This window comes from Ictidomys tridecemlineatus, chromosome 7 (genome assembly GCF_052094955.1).
Source record: "Ictidomys tridecemlineatus isolate mIctTri1 chromosome 7, mIctTri1.hap1, whole genome shotgun sequence".
In the NCBI taxonomy this organism is placed as follows: Eukaryota; Metazoa; Chordata; class Mammalia; order Rodentia; family Sciuridae; genus Ictidomys; species Ictidomys tridecemlineatus.
In genome coordinates this window covers 134,395,218-134,422,593 of record NC_135483.1, presented here as the reverse complement: position 1 = coordinate 134,422,593, position 27,376 = coordinate 134,395,218, and the positions used below count along the sequence as shown (strand labels likewise).

General features: G+C 36.0%; 1 long non-coding RNA gene across 2 annotated transcripts in view; it reads right to left on the bottom strand.

Annotated features, from left to right (window-relative positions):
* Positions 1 to 27,376, bottom strand: part of LOC144365556 (uncharacterized) — a 259,899-nt gene that overhangs the window by 97,949 nt on the left and 134,574 nt on the right. Inside the window, exon 4 of one of the 2 annotated variants that reach the window (XR_013424116.1) lies at positions 8,800 to 11,191. The exons of the other annotated variant lie outside the window; for it this stretch is intronic. This is a non-coding gene — a long non-coding RNA (uncharacterized LOC144365556). Of the gene's footprint in view, positions 1 to 8,799; positions 11,192 to 27,376 lie in introns of those variants that run through there. 2 annotated transcript variants of the gene reach the window in all.

The following is a 27,376-nucleotide window of genomic DNA, read 5'->3' as shown; positions in this document are numbered from 1 at the left end:
TATATATACCACAGTTTCTTTATCCATTTATCTACTAAGGGGCATCTAGGTTAGTTCCATAGTTTAGCTACTGTGAATTGTGCTGCTATAAACATTGATGTGGCTGTGTGCCTGTGGTATGCTGTTTTTAAGTCCTTTGGGTATGAACCAAGGAGTGGGATAGTTGAGTCAAATGGTGATTGTATTCCCAGCTTTCCAAGGATTCTCCATACTGCTTTTCATATTGGCTGCACCAATTTTCAGTTCCACTAGCAATGTATGAGTGTGCCTTTTTTCCCACATCCTCACCAACACTTATTATTTTTTGTGTTCTTAATAGCTGCCATTCTGACTGGAGTGAGATGAAATTTTAGAGTAGTTTTGATTTGCATTTCTCTAATTGATAGAGATGTCAAACTTTTTTTGTATTTTTGTTGATTGATTGTATATCATCTTCTGAGAGGTGTCTATTCAGTTTCTTGGCCCATTTACTGATTGGGCTGCTTGTTTTTTTAGTGTTTAGCTTTTTGAGTTCTTTATATACCCTAGAGATTAGTGCTCTATCTGATGTCTGAGTGGTAAAAATTTGCTCCCAAGATGTTGGCTCTCTATTTACCTCACTGATTGTTTCTTTTGCTGAGAAGAACCTTTTTAGTTTGAATTCATCCCATTTATTGATTCTTGATATTAATTACTGTGCTATAGGAGTCTTATTAAGGAAGTAGGGGCCTAATCTGACATGAGGGAGATTTGGGCCTGCTTTTTCTTCTAATAGGTGCAGTGTCTCTGGTTTAATTCCTAGATCCTTGCTCCATTTTGAGTTGAGTTTTATGCATGGTAAGAGATAGTGGTGTTATTTCATTTTGTTGCATATGGATTTTCAGTTTTTCCAGCTATTGTTTCTCTAATGTATGTTTTTGGCTCCTTCATCTAATATAAGATAACTGTAATTATGTGGGTTAGTCTCTGTGTCCTCTATTCTGTAGTATTGGTCTATCAGTCTATTTTGGTGCCAATACCATGCTGTTTTTGTTACTATTGTTCTGTAGTGTAGTTTAGTGTCTGGTGTAGTGATGCCACCTGCTTCACTTTTCTTGCTAAGGATTGCTTTAGCTATTGTGGGTCTCTTATTTTTCCAGATGAATTTCTTGATGGCTTTTTCTATTCCTATGAGGCATGTAATTGGGATTTTGATTGAAATTTCATTAAACCTATATAGTGGTTTTGGTGGTATGGTCATTTTGAAAATATTAATTTGGCCTTTTCAAGAACAAGGAAGATGTTTCTTCTGAGATCTTCTTTGATTTCTTTCTTTAGCATTCTGTAGTTTTCATTGCAGAGGACTTTCACCTCTTTCATTAGGTTGAGTCCCAAGGGTTTTTTATTTTATTTTTTTTTTTGAAGCTATTATAAATGGGGAAGTTTTCCTCATTTCCCTCTCCAAGGATTTGTCACTGATATACAGAAATGCCTTTGATTTTTGGGTGTTGATTTTGTATCCTGCTACTTTTCTGAATTCATTTATTAGTTCTAGAATTTTTCTGGTGGAATTTTTTTTTATCTTCTAGGTATAGAATCATATCATTGACAAATAGTGCTAATTTAGGTTCTTCTTTTCCTATTCATATACCTTTAATTTCTTTCATCTGTGTAATTGCTGTGGCAAGTGTTTCAAGAACTATGTTAAATAGAAGTGGTGGAAGAGGGCATCCCTGTCTTATTCCAGTTTTTAGAGGGAAAGGTTTCAATTTTTCTCCATTAGAATGATGTTAGTCTGAGGCTTAGCATAGATAGCTTTTATGATGCTGAGATATGATCCTGTTAACCCTAGTTTTTTCTAAAGTTTTGAACATATATGGGTGCTGTAGTTTGTCAAATGTTTTTTCTGCATCAACTGAGATGATCAGATGATTTTTATCTTTTAGTCTATTGATGTGAAGAATTATATTTATTGATTTCTGTATGTTGATCAACCTTGTATCCCTAAGATGAACCCCACTTAATCTTGGTACACTATTTTTTTTTTGTAATATGCTATTGTATTTGATTTGCCAGAATTTTATTGAGAACTTTTGCATCTATGTTCATTAGAGATATTGGTCTGAAGTTTCCTTTCTTTGATGTGTCTTTGCCTGGTTTTGGAATCAGGGTGATATTGGCCTCATTTAATGAGTTTGGAAGTGCTCCCTCTTTTTCTATTTCACCAAATAATTTGTAGAGTATAGATATTATTTCTTCTTTATAGTTCTTGTAGAACTCAGCTGTCTATACATCTGGACTTGGGCTTTTCTTGGTTGATAGGCTCCTGATGGTGTCTTCTATTTCCTTGGTTGAAATTGATCTGTTTAAATTATGTATATCATCCTGATGCAATTTGGGCAACTCATATGCCTCTAGAAATTTGTTAATGCCTTCAATATTCTCTATTTTATTAGAGTACAAGTTTTCACAATAATATCTAATTATCTTCAGTATTTCTGTAGTGTCTGTTGTGATATTTCCTTTTTCATCAGATATGTTAGTAATTTGAGTTTTCTCTCTCCTTCTCTTTGTTAGCATGGCTAAGAATTTGCCAATTTTATGTATTTTTTCAAAGAACCAACTTTTTGTTTTGTCAATTTTTTTCAATTGTTTCAATTTTATTGATTTATGCTCTGATTTAACTATTTCCTGTCTTCTACTGTTTTGGGTGTTGACTTTGTTCTTCTTTTTCTAGAACTTTGAGATGTAATTTTAGGTCATTCTTTGTTAACTTTTTATTCTTTTAATGAATGCACTCAGTTCAATTAACTTTTCTCTTAGTACTCCCTCCATAGTGTCCCAGAGATTTTGATATGTTGTATCAGTGTTCCCATTTACCTGGAAGAATTTTTTAATCTCCTCCTTGATGTATTTTGCAACTCATTATCATTCAATAACATATTATTTAGTCTCCAGGTGTTGGAGTATTTTTTATTTTTTATTTTATCATTGATTTCTAATTTCATTCCATTGTGATCTGATAGAATGCAGGGTAGTATCTCTACTTTTTTGTATTTGTTAAGAGTTGTTTTATGGCATAATAGATGGTCTATTTTAGAGAAGGATCCATGTGCTGCTGAGAAGAAAGTATATTTGCTTGTTGAAGGATGAAATATTCTATATATTTCAGTTAAGTCTAAGTTATTGATTGTATTATTGAGTTCTATAGTTTCTTTATTCAGTTTTTGTTTGGAAGATCTATCCAGTGTTGAAAGAGATGTGTAAAAGTCACCAAGAATTATTTTGTTGTGGTTAGTTTGACTCTTGAACTTGAGAAGAGTTTGTTTGATGAACATAGATGCTCCATTGTTTGGGACGCATATATTTATATTGTTATGTCTTGTCGGTGTATAGTTCCTTTGAGCAGTATAAAATGTCCTTCTTTGTCCCATTTGATTAACTTTAGCTTAAAGTCAACTTTATTTGATACAAGGATGGAAACCCCTGCTTGCTTCTGCAGTCCATGTGAGTGGTATGATTTTTTCTAACCTTTCACCTTCAGCCTGTGTATGTCTTTTCCTATGAGATGAATCTTTTGGAAGCAGCATATTGTTGGGCATTTTTGTTTGTTTGTTTGTTTTTGTTTTGTTCTGTTAACCCAATCAGCTTGCTTATGTCTTTTGATTGGTGAGTTTAGGCTATTAACATTCAGGGTTATTATTGAGATATGATTTGTATTCTCAGCCATTTTTGTTATTTAACTTTACTTGGTTTCTCCTTTGATTAGCTTTTTCTTTAGTGTAATACCTCCCTCTGTTGATTTTCATTGTTGTTTTTCATTTCCTCTTCATATAATATTTTGCCAAGGATGTTCTGTAGTGCAGGTTTTCTAGCTGTAAATTCTTTTAACTTTTGTTTATCATGGAAAGTTTTTATTTCATCATCAACTCTAAAGCTTAATTTTGCTGCATACAAAATTTTTGGTTGGCATCCATTTTCTTTCAGAGCTTGATATACATTATTTCAGAATCTTCTAGCTTTCAGGGTCTGCATTGAAAAATCTGCAAATACCCTAACTGGATTCCCCCTATGTAATCTGATTCCTTTCTCTCGTGGCTTTTTAATATTCTCTCCTTATTCTGTATGTTAGGCATTTTCATTATAACATGACTTGTTGTGGATCTGTTGTGATTTCATACATGTTGTCCTGTAAGCCTCTTGAATTTGGTTTTCCAATTTGTTCTTCATGTTTGGAAAATTTTCTGATATTATTTCATTAAATAGATTGTTCATTCCTTTGGTTTGAAACTCTATGCTTTCTTTATCCCAATGACCCTTAAATTTGGTCTTTTTATGCAATCCCATATTTCTTGAATGTTCTGTTGATGGTTTCTTACCATTTTCACTGTGTGTTCTACAATCTTTTTAAGATTATAGATTTTGTCTTCATTGTCTGAAGTCCTGTCTTTCAAGTGGTCTAATCTGTTGGTAATACTTTCAATTGAACTTTTAATTTTGTTTATTGTTTCTTTCATTTCAAGGATTTCTGTTTGTTTTTTCTTTAGTACCTCTATCTCTCTATTGAAATAATCTTTTGCTTCCTGTATTTGTTTATGTAGTTCTTTGTCAAAATGGTCTTTTGCTGGCTATATTTGCTCTCTTATATCATCCTTTAATTCACAAAACATTTTTATTATGTTCATCCTGAACCGCTTCTCTGTAATTTCATCTGCTGTGCTGGCCATGGATTCTAGTAATGTGGTTTCTTGATTTGTTTAGGGCACTTTCTTCCCTTGTCTTTTCATGTTGCTTGTGTGTCTTCCTTTCTAGCTCTGTGTATCTGAGGCATTACTGTTTTTAACCTATGGGCTTATAGTGCTCCTGTAGGGTTCCAATACCTCTCCTTTGAGGAGAAGGACTATGTTAACAGATCTCAATATATAAAAAACCAAAAACAAACAAACAAAAAAAAACCACCTAAAGACAAATAGTTGGTATTAAGACGTTTACATTTTGGTCTCAATGTACAGATATTGTGGATTCAATTATTATCTACAATATAATCAGTAGGTTTGTAAAAGGGTTTCAGTTTCTGATGGTGAACAAATAACCAGGGTGAGGTGTAGAAAGATATGCTGAAGAAGTATGAAATGAGGATATAGAGTTATTATATCTTAGGAAATGTGAAAGAGAAAATCTAAAGAAAAAGGTTAGTAGAATAGAGAGTTAGTAATTTTATGTTAACAAGTAAGAGGGAAAACAGTAGAGTACATAAAACAAACACACATATATATTAAGAAAAATTAAAAATGTTAAAATAGTAAAAATTGGAGAGAGAAAGAAAAGAGAACCAAAAAAAGAATACACAACAAAACTGTAATATACTCTTCAGTTTTCTTAGCCCTCAATATCCTAATTCATGCAAAGTACTTGGTTTCACATATTTTGGGGACCTGCGGGTGGGAGAATAAAGAGGGGAAAAAAAACTTGAAGAAAGAAACAAGGATTGTTTTGGTTGGAGATCAGTATCTTTACTGCTTCCCTTCTCATTCAATAGGTGGGGTTGTCTGTTCTTAGCTGGTATCTCTGCACTCAGGATGGTGGGGGTTACCAGGGTGTAAGGGTTGGTTTGGGGTGCAGGGCACCTGGAAATTGGGTATGGCACTCGTGGGTCCCATTGGGAGACTGCACCTCAAGGATCTCTTTTGGAGTCTGCTCCTGTGATGTGGGTGCTGGGTCTTATCTCCTTATCTTGCCTGTAGACCTCACAGTTCCTGCCCTCTAGATCAGTCTCTAAAGTGTACCTCACTAACCCTCTCCTTTTCTTCTTCCTAATGAGGAACCTTTGGCTCTGGGGGTCTTGTGTGTTGCACTCTGCTGGCTGCACACCTGTTGCAGAGGGCTGGCTGTTTTGTATTGGACAGTTACTCTGCCAAGTTAGCAGCTGCTGGGGATTGGGGGGAATTAGAAAACTATGAGTACCTGGCTATCAGGTGTTCCAAACTGGTAGATGCCTCAACTAAAGATGGGGATGGAGGTGACCCAAGATGGAGGCTGCTGCTTTCTGTGATGGGGTGTCCTGTCGGGTGGCGGGAGCCAGGCAATAGCCTTGTGCTATACATTCAGAGATGAGCTCTGTGGCATGCAGTGTTGCAGCTGTCAGCTTTCTTCAGAGCCTGTGATGTCCCCATGGGCAGGCAGGCTACCATGAGTAGGGGACTATGGCAGTAGCTGCCAAGTCCCAAGATGGAGGCGACCTGGGGAGCCCCATGTTGATAGATGGGGGTCCCCAAGGGAGTGGTGGCCAGAGTTCCTGCGGATGGGTAGAGGCTGAGTGTCCTTCGGGGAACAGCATTTGGGAATTCTGCACTGGTGCTGATGCCAATGGTCCCGCTAAGGTTCCTGCGAGGCCTGCGTGGGTGAGTAGTCCTGGGAGTCGTGAGTCCTGTTCTAATGCTGAGGCCCAGGGCATGGTGGCTGTGATTCCTATGATCAACTATGGAGGGGTCCTCTATCACTCTCAGCAAAGCAGTATTCCCACTAGTTGAAATCTGGGTCACGGAGTGATACAGAATGCTGCCTCCCTCTGCCCTGCCATCTTGTATCCTCCCAAATCATATTTTTTAATGCTACTCTTTCAAATTATACTAGCAAGTTTGTTCAAGCACAAAACAAAGACACGATTTTCTTTCGAATATTCATAATGTATCACGACAGTACCACCAGGCTAAGGGAGTATTTGGTTTTCCAATGGCCATTAATATTTGAATCATTCAGGGAAATGGAGAACTAGAGACATAGCTAAAGTTAACATGTAAGTAGGTAGGGATGTGAAACTATGCCTCATTCTAGAACAATCCTTGAAATACGGTCTTTTTGTTTATAAAGTAAGGTTTTGGTTGTGTGGGTTTTGAATAACAGAGTTATGTAAAAACACATAGCATTATGTAAAAAACACAAACTTTTGCAAATTGCATTTGAAAGAGGGGAAATGAGGTGAGATTTTCCTCAGAAATGGCTTCTCACCGGCCTCTCAGAAGATCTTTAGCTCTGAGCAGCTTCCCAGAGGACACGCGGTTGTCATGGAGACAGGAGGGACCTCCTTCTCAACCCTCTGAGCAGAAACAGCAGGGCTGATTGGGAGTAAGCTTGGGAACACAATGGTGAGCCCTTTAGCAGCTGGCGGTAGACACCAAGCAATGATCCAGTGTACTGAGAGGAGAAAAGGAATACAAACAAATCTCCTCTAGACACACACACACACACACACACACACACACACACACACACACGACAATAAATTAGGAAAAATAGGGAAACTAATCATCTATATACTTAGCTAAAATTTCAATAATGAGAATGCTATTTTTAGAAAAGTCATTTATTTCTTCTAAGGTCCAATAAAGGCAAAGCTACTGCTATTACAACATGATTCAGTCTGTTCATACAATAACAAATGGTTACTAGTAATAAAAATAAACACTTAACACTACAAAAAGAATGTTTAATTTTTTTTAAAAAAAGTTATCTTCCAGCATAGTCACTGATATAAAATAAAAATATTAGAAAAGTATACTGGAATGTAAGTACAAGCTAACAATTTTTTTTAATATTAAGAATGATTAATAGAAATATATCTATTAGTACTTGAAAAAAACTTCTGTTCTATATAATGCCCTATTTATATTATAAAGTAGAGCAAATTAATTCAACTAGGACTTAAAAATAATTTAAAGAGAAAATGTGAGCTGGTGATATTGAAAGGATAAATGAAACTGAAGTTAAAATGTAAAGGACCAGGTATTGTTAAGTTTCTAAGCTACACTCAAAGCCTGAAATTCCTGTAGTTGTTAGGACAATTCCTGGGACTGCCCATTAGATAATCCCCCCTGACCACTTAGTTGTTTAATAACTTGGACCCAGTGCAGCTAGGCATGTAGGCACCTCAGGACCCAAACCAATCAGTTTGAATGTACCCCCCTCCTTAGGACTGACCTATCACTCCCGCCTGACCTGTTCCCGCCAATGAATGTACTAATCATGTTTGAGAATTGTTGTTCAATTTTCCCGCACCTCATGATGATTTGCTCCAATGTATGCAAAGCTCCCACCCTCCCCAAAAAGTGTACTTAAGCACTGCTCAACCCCTGCTCAGGGCTCTTGGCCACTCTCCCTTCTTGAGTGAGCCTGGAGCCCCAGCGCACTGGATCCTCAATAAACGCCCTTTTGCTGTTGCATGAGTCGGTCTCTTGGTGGTCTCTTCCTCTGTCGTTCGTCGGACCCTTACAATATTAAACAGTACTCTTTATATTTCAGTTGTCTAGAAAATATAAATTACATTTCCTCCCTTTTTCCTGTAGTCTCATTAAACTCAAAGCACAGCTAATTTGTCCAGAAAGTCTGTTTTGACATCTTCAATGTATATTGACATCCTATCCCCTTTAGCAGAAAATGTAAACAGAAAAATAGTATATTAATGTAAAAAAGTTAATAAAATAAACAGCAAATTTACATATAATTTATATGTAAACTATTGGATACAGCATGTTACTTCACTTGAAAACAAAACCAAAGAAAATTAACACAAATGCTTTTGAATATCTGTTAAAAGTCTTTAAACAAAAATGTTGTGAATATCTTAGTTTATGTAATATTCAATGAACATGAACTATATGCAATACCAAAGTTGCCAATGTATTGTTTTAAAACATAAATGAAGTGTGAATATGGATGAAATTTTTGTTCTTTACATAAGAAAATGAGCTTAGGTATAGCTCAGTGGTACAGAGCTTACCAAGTATACGTGAGGCCTTGGGTTTATTCCCTAACACCCGATACGCTAATGAGAAAACATTAGTATTCTTTGAAGACCTTTATTCTTCCAGCTTCTGAAACTACAATCAAGCATATAAGTAAAGGAATGTAACACAGTACCTTCACCATCCTTTTTGTAAGAAACATAGACTGCTAACCCTAAATAAGTAAATGTTACATAAAAATGGATCTAGGTGAAAAGACAAAAAAAAAACCCTTAGGGAATTCTCATACTTACCTGACATTCTAAAATGGTTGATGTCAATCAATATTTAAGCTACTCCTGACTTTTGAGATATAACATAAAAATATTGTTAATCATGGCACTAAGAGATCAACAGTAAATAGAAATGATGGTGATTATTATCAGTAATCAGCTATTTTTCACAGTGCTTTTGATCACCCTGGACCAGTCTGACTTTTCACCTGAAGCTTTGAGCTTCCTTCTGTTTTATCTCTATTCTTCCCTTCTTCTCTTTCTCTCTCATGAGCAGTGTGTTGTGGAGGTGTACATTTATGTATGTGTATACACATATAGAGAAAAAAAAAAAAATATATATATATATATATACACACACACACACACAAACCTACCTACCCCCAGTATATACACAGAGTTTGATGGCTTGGATATGAGGTGTCCCTGAAAAAGCTCATGTTAGACAATGCAGAAATGTTTAGAGGTGAAATCATTAGATTATAAGAGTTGTTACCTAATCAGTGGTTCCTCCATTTGATAGATTAATAATTTGAATGAATTACTGTGTGGCAACTATAGGCAGGTGGGGCATGGCTGGAGGGATTAGGTAACTGGGGTGAGCCCTGGAGCATTTTAGATCTTACACCTGGCTTCTTGTGTTCTGTCTCTGCTTCCCAGCTGCTAGGATATGAGCAGCTTTTATCTCCTGAGTCCTTCCACCCTGATGTTCTATCTTACCTCAGGCCCAGAGTGTTAGAGTCAGGCAACCATGGACTGAACCCCTGAAGCTGTAATCCCAAATAAGTTTTTCTTCCTCTAAGTTGTTCTGGTCAAGCATTTTGATCACAGTAACAAAAAGCTGATTAATGCCAGGCATGGTGGCACACGCTGTAATCCCAGCATTTCGGAAGACTGAGGCAGGAGGATCATGAGTTCAAAGCCAGCCTCAGCAAAAGCAAGGTGCTAAGCAACTCAGTGGTGAGACAGAATCTCTAAATAAAATACAAAATCAGGCCGAGGATGTGGCTCAGTGGCCTAGTGCTCCTGAGTTCAATCCCTGGTACCAAAAAAAAAAAAAAAAAAAAAAAAAAGCTAACACAAAGATATTGAACAACAACAAAAAAATCTACCACACAACTCAACTGTGGCAGGCAATATCACACACACACACACACACACACACACACACACACACACACAGACACAGAAGCTCCTGTGTTTTCACTAAGGAAATTTCCAACCCATTCTCCTAAAGGAAAAAGTGTAAAAAGAATATTATTAGTCTCTCTTCACCTTTTACTTCTTCCAGGTAAAAGGAAGTAACATTTCTGACAGGGAGTTTTAGTAAAGGGAATCATGAAATTTGACTTCCATCTTCTGGGATCTAATTCTGGGTCTGCCTGTGTGCAAAGAGATATTTGAATTAGCCATGTGCTACAGTCACCCACGTTGCCCAGCTTTGTTTCAGCAAAGGATTGCAATTATCCAGTTGTGTCTGTAGTTTAAGTGAATAAGTTTGGCCTCCCTCAGTTGCAATATATACACAATAGTGTTTGTGTGTGTGTGTGTGCGCACGCGCGAGTGAGAGAAAGAGAGAGAGAGAGAGAGATTTCTTCTTGTACTTTCAAATTTGATTCCAAGAAGCTAACCCAACTTTAAATATTCAATGCTTTCTTAATTAATAGTTACTGTATGCGGGGGGGGGGGAATGGCAGAATTTAATCAACTTTCTAAGGTAGCACTTTTAAGTAATTCTAAAACACAGAATGCCATAGAAATCTGAACACTGGAATTAGGATACATGTTGTGTGCACTATGTGCAAGATTATTTTGAGATATAATTCCCTCATAGGCATGGAAATTTTAGAGTATGCATTTACAAATTCCATCTCTACTCCAAATAACATGATTTCAATTCTGCTTTTTAAAAGCATAAATATTTTGAAGATCAAATTTTCAAATTTTAAAATTGTACTCTGAAAAAACATACAAAAGGAACAATCATCTCTTACAAAATGTCATGCTGGATGCTGCACTCCAGCTTGAGGGGGCCCACCTTCCTTAATTCATCCTTTTTACAATTCGTTGAGGAATTGAACTTCTTGGTTGGCCAGCCAGTGGAAAGCAGGCTCTATGCAGAGTTGTATCCTCCTGACACTTTGGTCCAGGTTCCAACTATCTTGCTTTCTGGAAGCTGCCATACTTATCTTTCCAGACTTATAAAGACCCAGGAGCTTTCTGTAGAAGAAAATGAGCCAGTACAAATGTGGACATAATATACAAATGTACATAGTCTCCTGATTTATTTTACAATGACTATAAATTGATCAGAAGGATAACAGTAAAACAATGATACCAGACCACTCAATGTCGAGTTTTATAAGATTTACATTATTTATCCCTCATATGACCCCAATGAGTTAAGTTTGAATCAAACCTATCTTAAAGATGCAGAAACTGAAGCTTAGCACCATGAAGTCAGTGACAAAGCCAACTTTCCAAACCAGGTTTGGTTGGTGACAAAACCTGCCCAAATTCAAGTCTTGTTAGGTCTAATGCCTCTAAAACTGTCAGACACATTAGTTATTCCAATAGTATCCTTAGTCAGTGTTTTCTCTGAAATCATGTATTATATTACCCAATAATTATCAAATATCTTATGTAGAAAATCAGAAGTTATAAAAGAACATAAAAATCTGTTGTTCCTGCCCTTGAGCTTAAAATAATCTAATTTTTAGAACAATTTATTCTGAGTTTAAAGGCCTGATTACATGAGCTGGTCTGTTCTGGACATGGGAAAGATTGATTAAATACACAATGTCTTACTCAATTAAGGTCAGGCAGCACTGACACACAGAAAAAATAATTAAACACCTGCAGTACAACATGAAACAAAGTATATAAATAGAGACAGTGAAGAGGTCAAAGCGAACAGCAGGCAAGATATCACATTGTTTTACAGGTAACACACATAAGGAGCAGTTAATGTACCTAACACATGATAATGCAGAGAAAACAACATTGTCCAAGAATATATATGCTCTTTGCTCGTACAGAGTTTACTGACTAATAAGGAGCCCAGAGAAGCAAACAGCTGTATGTTAAATGTGGAAGTGCAGGGTTCTAGAGAACAGCTGAGAAGCTACCTAAGGGAAAACTACCTCAGGCCACCGGGCCTGCACAGAGACCTAACAAAAGTAATAATATTTTGTGACTTACTAACGAACTGAATGAATGGCCAGATATAAGAAGGAAGCAGAAGATAGTCTTGAATCCAATCAAAATGCGAATGATAAACAAGTCTAAGAGTCTACATTTGAGGACAGGCTGCTAAATTGTTATTTTTAAAACTTTACTCTTGTATCTGTTCTTCTGTAATAACACAGTCTTGATTACTGAAGATTTATGGTAAGTCTTGAACAAGTAGAGTGGTGGCAATCCTTTGACTTAGATGGTAAAGTCATCTGAGAGCTGTTACATTTAAATGGAGACCAAATGATACTGTTAGAAGATAACATCCAAGTCTCTAGGCAAGTAGAACCAATCTTCTAAAAATAACACTTTCATTTGTTCAAGTTCATTACCTGTAACCCTAATTAACACCTTCCTGAGTGTGCGGGACCTTCTGGTAAGAGATTTAAGCACTCAAGAGTGTCAAGTGGCAATGGAAGGGGGATACACCCCTCAAGTTGTTTTTGGCTAATTGTAAACTTGGAAATCTCACCATCTAAATGGAAGATTTATCAGCTGCTTTTAAATGGTGGGAGATAGCATTATAACTGATGAGACTGCTAAAAAGGAAACTAAGATTATTTATTCTGGAAACATTTTTAAAAGGTGACAATTGACAGGAGATTTTCTTGAATATTTGTGGTTTTCTTTCACTACCTAGGTGAGGGAAATTTTGAAAATTAGAACTACTGTTACTATTAATACATGAAAATGATATTTCCATCAAAATTCTAGTCAGCGAAAGGAAATTTTGCCATCAAAGCTGGGTGCTACCTTGCCAGTTGGCAAGAAATCAAAGACCTTGGCCTTGGAAGCAACACAAGTGTTGATGGGAACTGGAGGGATAGTGCTTGCTCATCCAGACTTATTTGTGCTGTTTTCTTAGGTTAATGAAGGAAATAATATACTGAGGCATATCTTTAAGAGAAGCAATATGCTTTTATTCCTCACAAATTCTTAATTGCTTATAATCTGATTGCATGTTTTGTTTTGAACGTTATGTCGGTGTTTTCCATCCTGCCTCTGTCTCTTCATGAAAGAAAATGCACACATTTACTTAAATTTGCCAATAAAATGACTCATCTAGGAGAGTTAACTTTAAATGAGACAGTTCCTACATTTGTCAATTTGAGAAGGATAATCATCATTTCTGACTTACATATGGAAGAGGATTTTTTTTTCACATTTGATTTGGGGATCTATAGTAAAAAGCTAAAAGAGACTGATGTGAGTGAGCTGTAGTATGTTGACATCACACTGTCAAGAGCAGTAGTAATTATGATTTTTAAAATCGAAGATAATCGCATTCTTGGGCAGAAGCCATCACACGCAGGTTGCAGTCATTACTGCAAGTTTACCCATATACATGAGGGTTTGTGACATGAGTCCTGATCCAGGCACCACATCCACTCCTTGAGCAATTTCTGAATTGAGAGACTCACTTGCTACTAAATAGCAATACAAGGTCACCAACAGTGATATACAGCCAGGAAAGAAGCTAGTTTACCAGCATCCTATAAAGACTAACTAGTCAAAGACCACTGTGCTCTAAGAAAGCTCAAATTAGCCAAGTGGAAAGGCCACAGTGAGAGTGAGTCTCAATCACCCTGAAGCTGTTGCTGTCCTATCAGAGCAGGCAGCCATGAGAGACAGGCGTGAAGAAGTCACTGGATGACTCCAGTCTCAGATGCTGACCGCACTGCATTAAACACTAAAAATAAATGCCTCCTTGCTTGAACTGACTCATCTCCCAGAATTATGAGAGTTAATAATAAATCATTTTAGCCACTAATTTTTGAGATGCATTGTTTCACAGCAGACAGACCTTTGATCTATTGATTGTAACTGTGGTGACTGTCCATACTAAAGCAGCCACTCTCTAGTCTTGGACCACAGATCTTCAGCAATCCACTAAAACTCTCTAGGGTCTCTATAGGCCAAAAAGTTTGGTTTTTTTTTTTCAGAGTGATATGAAGATGTTATTTGCCTTCATCACGGTTGTCATCTGTGCTGATGGTGCAGAGCACTGCTATGTAAGATCGCCAATGTCTGTGCCTGAATCCAGGCAGTAACATCAAACTGTAGGATCTGGTGTTACAGTCTTACTGCACACATTTAATTTTGTAAGTCCTATTTTATCTAAAAATGTGCTGGATAAAACAAGAAAGGTTGATTTTACATAGCTTAACAACTGATTTGGCCAAGGATTTGCATGTGTTTTAAAGTGTATGACAAAATGGGAGGTACCCCAAATCACTCTGAGGAAATCAATTGATGAGTGAGCTGCAAGATGCACTAGCTACATTTTTCACGGAACACTATTTTTACTTGAAAGAACAACTGACAGACAAGCTATGGTTACTCAGACTTCAGCATGTAACAGGCATTTTCTTGAAAATGAATGAAATAAGCCTGTCACTTCAAGGAAAACAGCCAACACCATTTTTTGCTGATGACAAATTCAAGCTTTCAAAAATAAAAATTTTGGAAACTTGTATTTGCTGCCATGAGCTTAACAGCTTCCCAGTACTAAAAAAATTTTCTGATGGAAGTCAGTGTGGATACTAACAAATGTAATTTTTGATGTTGTGTCATAAAATGTGTTAACATTTAGAAGGTCTGCATAATCAACAAAACAATATTTTTCAACTGATCAATCCTGATGATAAAAAATTACATGAGTTCAGCATCATTCAAAATGCAATATAAAGGAACAGATTTTTATATATAAGAGATTATGCAAAGTCTATTGCTATGAACTGAGATTCTATCATATAGCATTTGTAGAATGCCCACTTGTAGAATGTTAGTGTAGTATCATAGAACATTATCCACACTTACCTGAAAGGCTATAAAATTATCTTCTCTTTTCCAAATATATATCTGTGTGAAGCCATATTATCTTCAGACTCTTTAACCAAAGCAACATATTGGTAGAGATAGAAGTAGATATGGGAATCCAGCTGTCTTCTATTAGGTCATGATTTAAAGAGATTTGTAAAAAATACAAAACAGTGCCACTTCCCTCTTACTAAATTTTCTTTGTCTTGGAAATATTTTTTTCAATATTTATTTTCTAGTTATAGGTGGACACAATATCTTTATTTTATTTTTTATGTGGTGCTGTTCAAACCCAATGCCTCATGCATGCTAGGCAAGCGCTCTACCTCTGAAACACAACCCCAGTCCCCAATTTTTTTTTAATAGAGAGTTTTTCACACTCACAAATACATAAACTCATACTACTATATAGTGGTTTTGCTATTGCTAATTTACATTAAGTTAATAAATACACATTTAAAAAATTTTTCTTAGTTTTAATTTCTAATAGAGTAAATTGCAATAAATATAACCCACATAAGCAAAACACATTAGAGTTCTCAATTATTTTTAAGTATATAGAGGAGTCTTGATACCAAAAAGCTTGAGAGCTATTGCTCTAAAATAAAACATCAGTTGACAGGCCACACGCACAAATGTTGCCTGTTTATTTACACCTTCATTTTGAAGAAAGAAGCCTTATGGTCTGGGCAGCAAAGAAGTAGGCTCCAAGTCAGAAATGAGTCTATAAAAAAATCTTCTGCAGGTGGCATCATAAAAGAAATTACAAGTGTATTCGATGTAGAATGGGCTTATGTCCATATTATCAGAAGTGCACCTGTAGTAGAACTTTTGTTTTTGCATATAACACTTCTATTTAGAAATGACAACCTCCTTTTACTAATTCTAAAAAGACTTCACAATTTATGTTTACACACAGAAACACACAAACTGTTAGGTTATAGAGTTGTTACCAGATGTTAGCACGATTTCTTTTCCTTTCTGTGTTCTATTTTCACTAAGCAGTAAAGTTAAATAACAAATCCCTGCTTCACATTGATAGCAGTGTCTTTCTTGTTTTGACAGCAAGTCTGCTGAGTAGACAGTAGATTTAATTCCCTGAGTTTAGACACTTAATCCTCTCTAACAACATCCTTAGGAAAAGTTGTTACAATCTTATTATTACATGAAGAAGTCAGTAATAGGCTATATGGGGAAAAATGTAAGTAGAAAGATAGAAAATATGCAATTTTGTGTTATGATTGAATTTTTTATTTAGGAAAATTTCAAACACCAATTTTTATCAGAAGCTTTTCTGGAAGAGGGCCTTAGTGAAAATGCTGTTGCTAACTCTGCAATTTATTTTTAGTCGGAATTGCAGATAACCCCTTTGTTCTGTTTACAACCCACACACTCATGAAACGTTCTCTCTTTTCCTAACATAAAAATCAGTTGCTGTGCGTGATGCTCTGAGAAGAGAATCATATGGTCTCTCCCTGAAACATGACTCATTTTGATAAGAAGCCCATGTTTCATCAAGATAATGTTACCATGGCAAATAGATACAGTATCTAGTTCTGTGTTAATGAGGGCACTAAAATCAAGGCTTCAAGCTTACATGCAGTTATAGTAATGTTAATGTATATGAGTCTAATTCAACAGCTACTGGAAGTATGTCTTCCTTCTCCAAAGAGATATAGGAAATGCTATGAAATATTTTTGGGGGCCATATGTAGAATAACAACCTGTTTCCATAGAAGTTTTTAAAAAGTATATTTTCAATAATTAATACATTTTATTTATTTTATATTTATTTATTTCATTATTTTGATATCAGGGATTTAACCCAAGCATTCTTAACCACTGAGGCACATCCCCAGTTTTTTTTTAGTTTGTTTTGTTGGTTTTTGAGACAGGGCTTGCTAAGTTGCTTAGGAGTTCAATGAGTTGCTGAGACTGACTTTGAACTCTCAATACTCCTGACTCAGCCTTCAGAGCTGCTGAGATTATAGGTGTGCAGCACCATGCCCAGCTAATACATTTTATTTTGAATCAGTTTTATGTTCACAGCAAAAATCAGCAGAAGGTGTAGACACATCTCATATACCCCCTAAAAAGCAGTATTCTTATTAGAATGGACGAATCCATAGTGAGACATCCTTTCCTTATCACCCAGAGTCCAGAGTTAATAAAAAGGCTCACTCTTGCTGTTTGTTATACATTCTATGGCTTTTGATAAGTGTATAATTACATGTATCCACTAGTGTAATATTGTACAGAATAGTTTCACTGCTCTAAAATATTCTGTGCCTTGCCCATTCATTACTCTCACCCACTAAACCTTTAGCAAACACTGGTCTTTTTACTATTTCCATACTTCTGCTTTTTCCAGTAAGTCACATATCTTGACACAATATATAGCTGTTTAAAGTGGGGTTTTCTCATTTAGTCATATAGTTTAAGATTCTCCAGACCTTTTTATGGCTTCATAGTTCATTGCCTAGATGTACCTCAGTTTACTTGTTCACTCACCTATAAGAATACTTTGGTTTTGTGTGAGGTTTGGAAACTATGAATAAAGCTGTTACAAAAATTTTTGAATAGGTTTCCATGTAAGCCTGAGTTTTCAATTTACTTGGGTAAATATTAAGGAACACAATTACTGGATTACATGGTTAAAAACACGTTTACCTTGAATGTGTATCTTTGTATTTAGTGTGGGTTTCTTGTAGAAAATATATAGCTGGATCCTCTTTTGGATTTTTGTTTTTTGTTTTAACCTACCTGAACATTCTCTATCTCCCCTCAACTCCTTTTCCTGATCTTTTAACTACAGTTCTTAGAATATTGATACTTTAATTATTGATAAAATAATTATTGATAAGATAACCCTGTCTGTTACTGGTTTCTATTCAATGCTCTTCTTTGTTTTTCTTTTTATCTTACATGCTTTTTCTTTTTGTTATTTTAATTGAGCATTTTTTATATTTCTTATTTTTCTCTCCCTTATTACAATATTAATTGTGCTTCACATTTTACTTTGTTATGTGTGCCCTAGAGTCTGCATTATACATTTACAACAAATATAAAATCTACTTTAAAGTAACACTGTATGGTTTCATGAGTCGTAAGAGTGTCTGATAATAAACAATAATCCTGGCTCCTATGGCCCATTCATTGACTCACTACTGTTTTACTTATACCTAACAAACATATTGTATACATGTATGTGTACATATTTATTTATATAGATAAGTACACATTGTTGAATTAATTATTGCCATTATTACTTTTTTAACAAGCTTTTATCGGTTAGGTCAATAAAGAATAAAAAAACATGGGGCTGGGGTTGTGGCTCAGCAGTAGAATGCTTGTCTCACATATGTGAAGCACTGGGTTTGATGGATTCTCAGCACCACATAAAAATAAATAAACAAAATAAAGGTATTGTGTCCATCTACAACTTTAAAAATATATTTTAAAAAAGAATAAGAAAACAAAAGTTTCCACTTTACATTCCCTTATTTCATCTATAATGCTTTTTCTTTCTTGATGTAGATCTGAGTTTTTGACCTATATTATTTTTCTCTTTGCTATAAGAACTTCTTTTCATATTTCTTGCAATATTTGCATACTGGTAAAAAAATTGTCTGCATTTTTGCCTGGGAAACCACTTCTTCTTCACTTTGAAGGACAATTTCACATGCTACAAAATTCTAGGCTGTGAGGTTTTTCTCTCTTTCAGCACATTAAATTTTTTATTCTATTCTTGCATGGTCTGAGGATAAGCTACTCCCCTATAGGTAAGATGTGTTTTCCTCTGGCCAAGACTTTTGTCTTTGATTATTTGTAGTTTGAGTATGATATACCTAGGTGTAGTTTTTTCAAATTTATCCTTCCTGTGTTCTCTGAGCTTCCTAAATCCATGCTTTGGTGCATGATATCAATTTGAGTGAATTATCAGTCCTTATTGCTTCGGATATGCCTTCTGTTCCTTGCTCTTCTTTTCATTCTAGTAATCCCATTGTATATATATTGCACCTTTTGTAATTGTCCCTCAATTCCTGACTATTTTATTCTCTTTTATTTCAGTTCTTTTCTTTTTTATATATCTTTTTTTTCATAAGTTTTGGAAGTTTCTATGGACACATCCTCAAGCTCATAGATTCCTCAGCCTCATACAGTTTACTAATAAGCTCATCAAAGGCATTCCTCATTTCTATTAATGTCTTTGATCTCTAGAATTTCTTTTTGACTCTTTCTCAAATTTTTCATGTCTCTGATTATGCTATCCATGTGTTCTTGTGTGTAGTCTACATTAAAGCCATTAGCATATTAATGTTGGTCTGTGTAAAGTTCTTGGTGTGATACTCACTACATTCTGTCATATCTCCTCTGAGCCACAACCCCAGCCCTACATTCTGCCGTATTTGTCTCTGTTTCTAATACATGTTCAGTTTCCTTAAATGTTTCTGGCTTCTAGTGTGCCTTGTAATTTTTTTTTTGTTGAGTGGCAGACATAATGAACTGGATAGAAGTAAATGTGGCAAACAGGCCATTTGTGATATGGTAGCGTTGTAGTAGGAAGAGCAGAAGCATTCTGTTGCTCCATGATCAGATGTCAGTCTTCTGATAAACCCCTTCCCTTGGATTGCGAATTTCATCAAAATGCTTCTCAGTTTCCCATCCCACCCATCCTTAGAGGGGACAGGCTGGCTAGAGGAGATGTAGTTGGATATTTCCCTTCCCTGAAGGGAAGGTTAGAGACAGGTATAACTTGAGTATTTCCCTTCTCCAAGGTTGACTGGTATCTGATAAAATCCCAGAACATTAAGCTTTGATAAAATACAGGGCAGGACTTGGTATGAACAGAGTGATCAAAAGTATTTCAAAATGATTCCTTTTTGCTTACCTTTACCTGAAGTGTGAATACTTTTTCCCTAGTATTCACTGTAAGAGAGGACCTCGTAAAGTTCCTAGAGGTAAAACTCAAGCAAGTGTGGAAGCCCTCTACTGCCTGGGTCCTTCTGGATGTTTCAATCCTAGGAGTTTCTCATACTGAGTCTCCAACAATTCAGTAATTACAGTTCCGATTTTCCTATCCTAGTGCTGATTCCCCCTGAAGTTTTTGCTGGTGTCTATTCTGATAGGTTGTTATTTGTATAACCACCTGGCTCTAAAATTTGGAGGTCAATAAATAAACTACTCTTTACCCTGTTACCTTACTTCTCTTGAGGATGTAAGAAAAATAGTTGATTCTTTCCAGTTTTTTTTTTTTCCAGCATTTAACTTGTCATTAAGACAGAGTGGCTACTTAAAAGCTCTTTATATACCAGAACAGAAACCAGAAGTCAAATAATAGTATTTTCAATATTCCAGACTTTTGGCAAGTAAGTTTTATACAGACTATTTGACTGTAAAGGGAAAACCAGTGTTTTAAATAGGTTTTCCACAACTAGATTTATGGGATGGTTTTGTGTCGTGTTCCTCATGACTAAAACACTCAGGGTCACTCCAGGTGAACTGGGCTGCACGAAATAATCACACAAGAGACAGACATAACTTTTTTTTTTGGGGGGGGGGGGTCCTGTGACAGTTCCTCTGACCTTAAGGGTCCACAGAAGAGAGAGAGAGAGAGAGAGAGAGAGAGAGAGAGAGAGAGAGAGAGAGAGAGCACACACTGAACTCTTTTATTGGGAGAAGCCATTCAAATGAGGCAAGGGGTTAAGTTTCAGGTGGTGGAGTCTAGCTTCATGATTTCTGCTGTCAGCAGGTTGACTGACATCTGGGAAGGCCATACCCAAAACCAGAGCAAGAGAAGGGGACACACAAAGGGCATTCCCATGGAACATTCTATTCCAAATAGGGCAAAGGGGAAGTATTATAAATGAATAGGTGAGTGTAGCTCAACCCCACGGGTGACACACCTACATCTGAACATGCACCCTCAACTTCCTGAGCTAGGACAAAGCCCAAGTCACTAGGAAATGTAGTGATTGATCAGAGCCTCTCATTTCAGGATGGAAGGTGTGGGTCATTCAGAGTGACTCCCCACAGTTTTGTAGTCATATTTTTAGTGGTACAAGACTGAAGACAAGTAGTGGTTAGTGGAATGGTCTACGTAAAAATGCTGACAGCCACAGGAAGGCAATGGTGTTGGAGTTGGAAGAGACAACAGGATTGATTTTGAATACATATGATCAAAAATTAAGAGATAAAAAAGTGGAGGCTTGAAAATGACTTTCACTTTTTAAAGTTGATGACTGGATAAAGATGGCAGTATCACTGCCTAATACGACTGCAAATGCAGGTATAGGGGGACTGGTGGTTGGCAGGAGTAACAGGTTTCAGTTAGGAAATATGGCATTTGGACTATTAGTAGGATATTCTGGTAGACTGAAATCCAGACCAACTAGCCCCAGAAGGAATAACATTAACCCAAAAAAGTTTGACACCTTTTAAGGATTAAATGTTCCAAGGGTGTAAAGGATTAGCATAGGGTCAGGTAAAGGCTCACTGAAATTTAACTGTCATTATTCTTATGGCTGGGAGACTTATCGTCTTCAAAATAATATCAAGAGTGCATTTCCACTGTTCAAAGACAGCATTTGATGACTAGGTCTTCTTTAAGACTGGCTCCAGAATACAACTCAACGTTTTATTGTCTACTTAAAAGTATTTGTGGAAGTCAGTCCACCTTCCATCCCTGTGATCTCACTTCTCTTAAGAACCTAAGCAAAGCCTCTCAGGAGGTAAAACGGGGCAGAGGGGAGCACAAAAATCCAGAAATAACAAAGTTATTTACATAGAATTTTTTGTTCCCTGATATTTGCATTATTTTCTAGAAACACAAATATCTAGAAAACTTAAACATTCAAATATAAGATCTAGGAACATGGAACTTGGATTTAAATTTTAAAACATTTACAATTATTGGCTTTTATTGAGCTCATATTTCAGATTTATAAAAAAAATCAATGACCATTATAAAATTAATAATTCAAGCCTTCCTTGGAAGCTAGGCTTATGTGTTATTCATACTGATAACCCTAGTGTTGGTACATGACTATCACATGTTAGGTGCTCAATAATTTATTTTTGAATTAAATTACTAGTATAAATTAGAAAGTTTCATGACAATACTTTAAAAAATGAATTTAGCAGTATTTTGTGCTCCTCTGTTCATTGAAATTCTCAGAAAACAAGTATAATAGCTCAAATAACATGCTAAAGAGGGGACTCAAGAAAACTCACAACCTCCTGCTTTGTATTTTGACACTTGCATAAGAATAATTAAGAACAGCAGCAACAACAACAACAACAAAAAGCAAGAAAGAAATATTATAAACAAATAATTGAAAAAAAATTGGGCGCATCCAACTTATTCTAACATACACCTTAAAAAGAGAGCAGCTTCTTTGATTTTGTTCTCTTCTCACTCCAAAGATATTTACAGAATAAAAATGACAATCCATCAAACTGGGTTGGCTTGGTATAAAACCAAAAGCTGGAAGTGTGGCCTTCTGCAGGGTACTATAAAGGAAATGAGTCCAAAGTCTGCATTTTGAATTAATAGCTCTAGCAATTATTAATGAGACACACTTTTTAAACCACCTGCACCCAAGCAGGCACCAAACAGAATCCACAGAACAGGATTAGCCATCTTCTTACCTAGCATTATAATGTTTAGAAATATTTTATTGACTTGCTAAATAGTAGAAAACAAGTCATTTAAATCATTTTTCTAAACCACATCTTACAGCCCTGCAGATAGAAATTGTGAGCTAGTATAATGACCTAGATTCTAATATCTGCAAATCTTGGCTAGAAGCTTCTGGGTTTCTTCAAAATGCAATTAAAATTTAAACAAACATGTGGGAATAAGCCCTTTTGCTTTTCAGTTTCTGCAAGAGGCTGTTGTATGAACAGTCTAATATTCAGTGTGCATTCATTTCACAATCTAAAATAGCTAAATGCAATTAACTCTCATATGCTTGGTGAAATGTTCTCCCATGAGAAACAAATGTCTTCCACAGATGAAGAGAGAGAAAACGAACCACAAACACTACACGCAAATATGCTGATCTGATTTTTTAAAAAGTTTAATGGCATTTTATTACAACACGAATCCTGCCTCCTTTAGTTCTCTTTAAATATTTAACCGTCACCTGTCATCTTCTTTTTAAGATCTTTGATCTGGGCCTCAGCAAAACTGGTCCACTCAAACCATGAGCTCCCAGTTGTATAACTAATAAAAACAGACCATGGGATGGGAACAATGATCTGGGGGATATGTTGGGTTGCTGAATAACCAAAGTGCAATCAGGAGATAGTCATATCCTCTCTTCTTATCTATTTCCCCCCTGATAATTATCTCCATGCTATTACATAAGGAGGAAATTTGAGTTTAGAACACAGAGCAATCCAGGTCAGGCCACTGCCTTCAAAATGCTATATGTAGTATCAATTTGTTTGTATCTCTGTTAGGTCATCATCTATCTACCCATCTTACTATTCTTCCACCAGAGTTTCAGTATTTCTTACATTTTAGTAGAATTCCTATTATACATTAGATATCGGAAGATACTGATGTAAATACTCTGCCATTAGACAGGTCTAATGTGGAAAAATCACATATAAAAATATCACAATGCAATAGAGTATTTGGAAGGGTTAACATAAATAGTTTTTATTGTCCCAGGATTGTATCTTTCTTCTCATCCTAAAAGTATACATTCTCTATGAAGTCTTCCTCATAAAATCAGAAAGTAAAAGTTATTTTCTAATGACCCATTCACCTTTCACCAAGATTTTCATGGCTAGGTTAAATACATGTACACTGATAGTTTTAGTAATTTACTTCTTGATTGTGTGGTTCTGTGTGTACTTGTTTTATCTAAGCTTTTTGTCTTATCCAAGAGTTGCTTGCTATGAATATGGAAAGTATAATGTGATCCTTAGGAACTGAGTCTCTGAAAGCCATATTGCATCCCAGCTTGCCTACTTACTAGATGTTATTCTGGGAAAGTTACCCTCTCCCTGCCTTCATACTCATCTGAAAATTTGTGTAATAAGAATTCCTACTTCATGACATTGTATATCAATCATGTCTTTTTTGTTGTTTGTTTTTTCCTTTTTTTCTGTATTTGATGTTTGACATCCTGAGCCTGTGTAACTAAAGAGGAACGGCCCCTTCCGGGGTTAGTTACTTCCTGGGGATAACAAACAACCTGCCTGTGAGCACATCTTTGTTATGCAAACCACCCACTCCCTTTTATCAAGATCCTGCAGTCCTGGATTCTACCAGGCTTCCCTAAATCACCCCAGGGCCAGGTACAAACAATTTGGAACCATTCCTATAGCCCAGATCCCACTGAATTTTTTATTTTATTTTATTTTTTTAAATTTTTCAGGCTAAGAAACGCCCACCCAATTATTTACTCTGCTTCCATGAAAACCACAATAAAAGCTTCTGCCAATGCTTTCCTCTCTCCCCTCACCCCTGTCTCTGGTGTTTTCCTGTGTGGTCCCACATGGTGTTCATGGGTTCTCCTCCTGGGAACTGTGAGTTAAAAAATATCTTGTCAGTGGCAGTCACCTTCTGATCTTATCACCTCTCCAGATGTGAGTAATAATAAAGACCATATTTGAAAACAAGTTGTTATGAATTTTCAATAAATCTTATCTGTAAGTGTACTATAGAACAGCACCTCACATTATAAACGTTCCAATATCATCTATTTTGTTTGGTACCATTTCATAGAAGCACATGCTTATGAACACTAAATAGCTAACACTTTTACTCCTTCCTTCCTTCAACTTACATTAGTTGAGAATTCCCCTTTTGCCAAGCACCATATTAGGCATTGGGGCAATAATGGTAAACACAAAGTCCGTTCTCTTGCGTTTATGAGACTGTTAATAATTGTAATGATTCAGGCTTACTTCCTCTTGTTTTGTAGTAGCAATTTAAACTATTTGATTCTACGCAAACTAACTCTTTGTAGTCAAAGCATATTGCATCTGTTCTCAATATTCTTCTCTCTTGAGTTTTTCTAATAAGTTTAGTTTTCATAGTGATGATTTCTATTCTTCATGTCTACATCAGTCATTATCTCTCCTACCATTTTAAGGTAAAGGAAACTGGAACAGATTTTTATGGTAAATGATAACTATGGAAAGTAATTACATAATATCTTTTTATTAACATATTCCACTAACTGAAATTTCAGCTGGCAGCTTTATAGTAGATTCACAGTGAATCACTTAATACCATCCCAACAATTTGAGACTTAGAATTTTTGCCTGATCATTCTCTATCTATATAACTTAATTTTTGTTCTTAACTGTCCTCTGCACATCTATATATGAACTTCTCAGGTCCACTTACCTGGTTGCTAACCTGCCAACTATTCTTTTAGTTATCTGCCACACAGTGTCCACTATCATTAACTCCACAAATGTCCATGGCTCTTGCTATCCATCCGGGCTGCCTCAGAAAAGAAAACATGATTCAAGGGTGGCCAAATCCATCACACTCAGAACCTGCCTGCTTCTCACAGAAACAAATACCATATGTTGAACTATGAAATGGGATAGCTTTTAAACTGGTAGCCATGTTAATTTATTAAAAAATATTTACTGAACATCTAGACTAACAAACAGCATATATACAGTACAAGAACTTTTCTACTGTTGGAGAGTAACATCAAGCACATGATTGCACAAGCAATTATCTTAAAAGGCTAGATTAGGCTTTCCTTTTACATGACATCACAGCAGTAGAAGGTGAAGAAACATAAAAAGATAGGAGGTGGTATATGCCTGTGCATGCAAGCCTGAGTGTTTTGAGGAAAGAAAATTGGGAAGGAACCTCAAGGAAGTAACTCCAAGCTGCAACTTAAAAAAAATAATTAATTAGCCATGCAAAGGGAGAGGAAAGGAATTGGTCCTGCAAGAGATCACAGGCAAGTAAAAGCCCTGAGGCAGGAAAGAATTTTCAGCAGAAACACAGTGGTAGCAATACCAGCAGGATTGCTGGGGAGAGGGAGGGCAGGTTAGAACCCAGGGCCTCACCAGTGCTATACAATCACCAGACCAGGATGAATTAGTTACAGTGCTTCTAGCTCTTAAAGTCTATAAATGTACATTTCAAATATTATCTTTTTGTACAAAAATCCAAATATAACCTTCCACCAACATGCTGCTAAAATCGATTGTAGAATAATTTGGTACTGTCTTATCCAGTATTTTGATATATTTCCACTTTTTAAAATTGATCTTCTCTGACACCACCTTTTCACACTTTTTGCTAAAGCCTGCTGGTTATAACATGAACAGATACATGGCACTTAGGCAAGCTGCTTCTCCAAGAATGGCACCTGGGAGCCAACGGACCAGAGTTCTACCTCATTTTGCAGAATGCCTGCCACAATATTCTCCTTTAGGCTTAGCATCTGAATGACGCGATTTTTCATGAGATACTGCCTACAGCTCCAGTCTGCTGAAATAATGATTGCACCTCTATCACCTCTGTGAGGCTGACTGTTAATGAGAGGTTAGGATGTGCATATGTGCCCCCACTTTCCACAGACATTGCTGACATCTTTAGGCAATTTTTCACAGAGAACAGCAGATCTCACAGTTCTCCTGTGGAGCCTTCCTTACAGCCACTAATCATCAATTAGTGCTGCCATTTGAGGTGTAACTTTCCACCCTGAGCCCGATTGTCTGCTTTTTACACTTTCCATCTAAAATAAACAGAAATAATCAAGAGAATAGATTTTAGACTGTCAATATTGCAAATAGCAAGTCCAGAAATAGATGGAAAAGATTAAGTCTGGTTTGGGTTAGTTCTCCTAGTTTTATTAAATGGGTCTAATTAGAAGCTATAAGCTATTTTAAAAATAACAATTCTCACTAAGTTACTGAGGCTCTTTCAAAGTTGCTAAGGGTAGCCTCAAATTTGTATCCTCCTGAGTCACTGGAATTATAGGCATGTGCAACTTGCTCAATTTGTTTTTGATTGTGATTTGTCTTCATTTGTTGAAGAACATTTTCATGTTACTTTTCAAAGAAAATAAATGATATATTTTCTGAGAATATAGTCATGTGGAAATTACTTTTTGCTGCCTTATTCATAACAGAAATCTCAATTTTACATAAAACCTTCTGATAACAACCTTTTCCTCTTAATATTATAGAATATTAGTACAGGTTGTTTGTTTCACTATCTTCATACATAGACAGAGTCATCAAACATCACTGTTTATTCTCTTACAAATAGGCTGCTTTTTATTATCTTAATCTTTTTGAAATATACTGTTACTTCACTGGACTTAAAAAAAAAAAAATACTGCCAAAATATGCCAA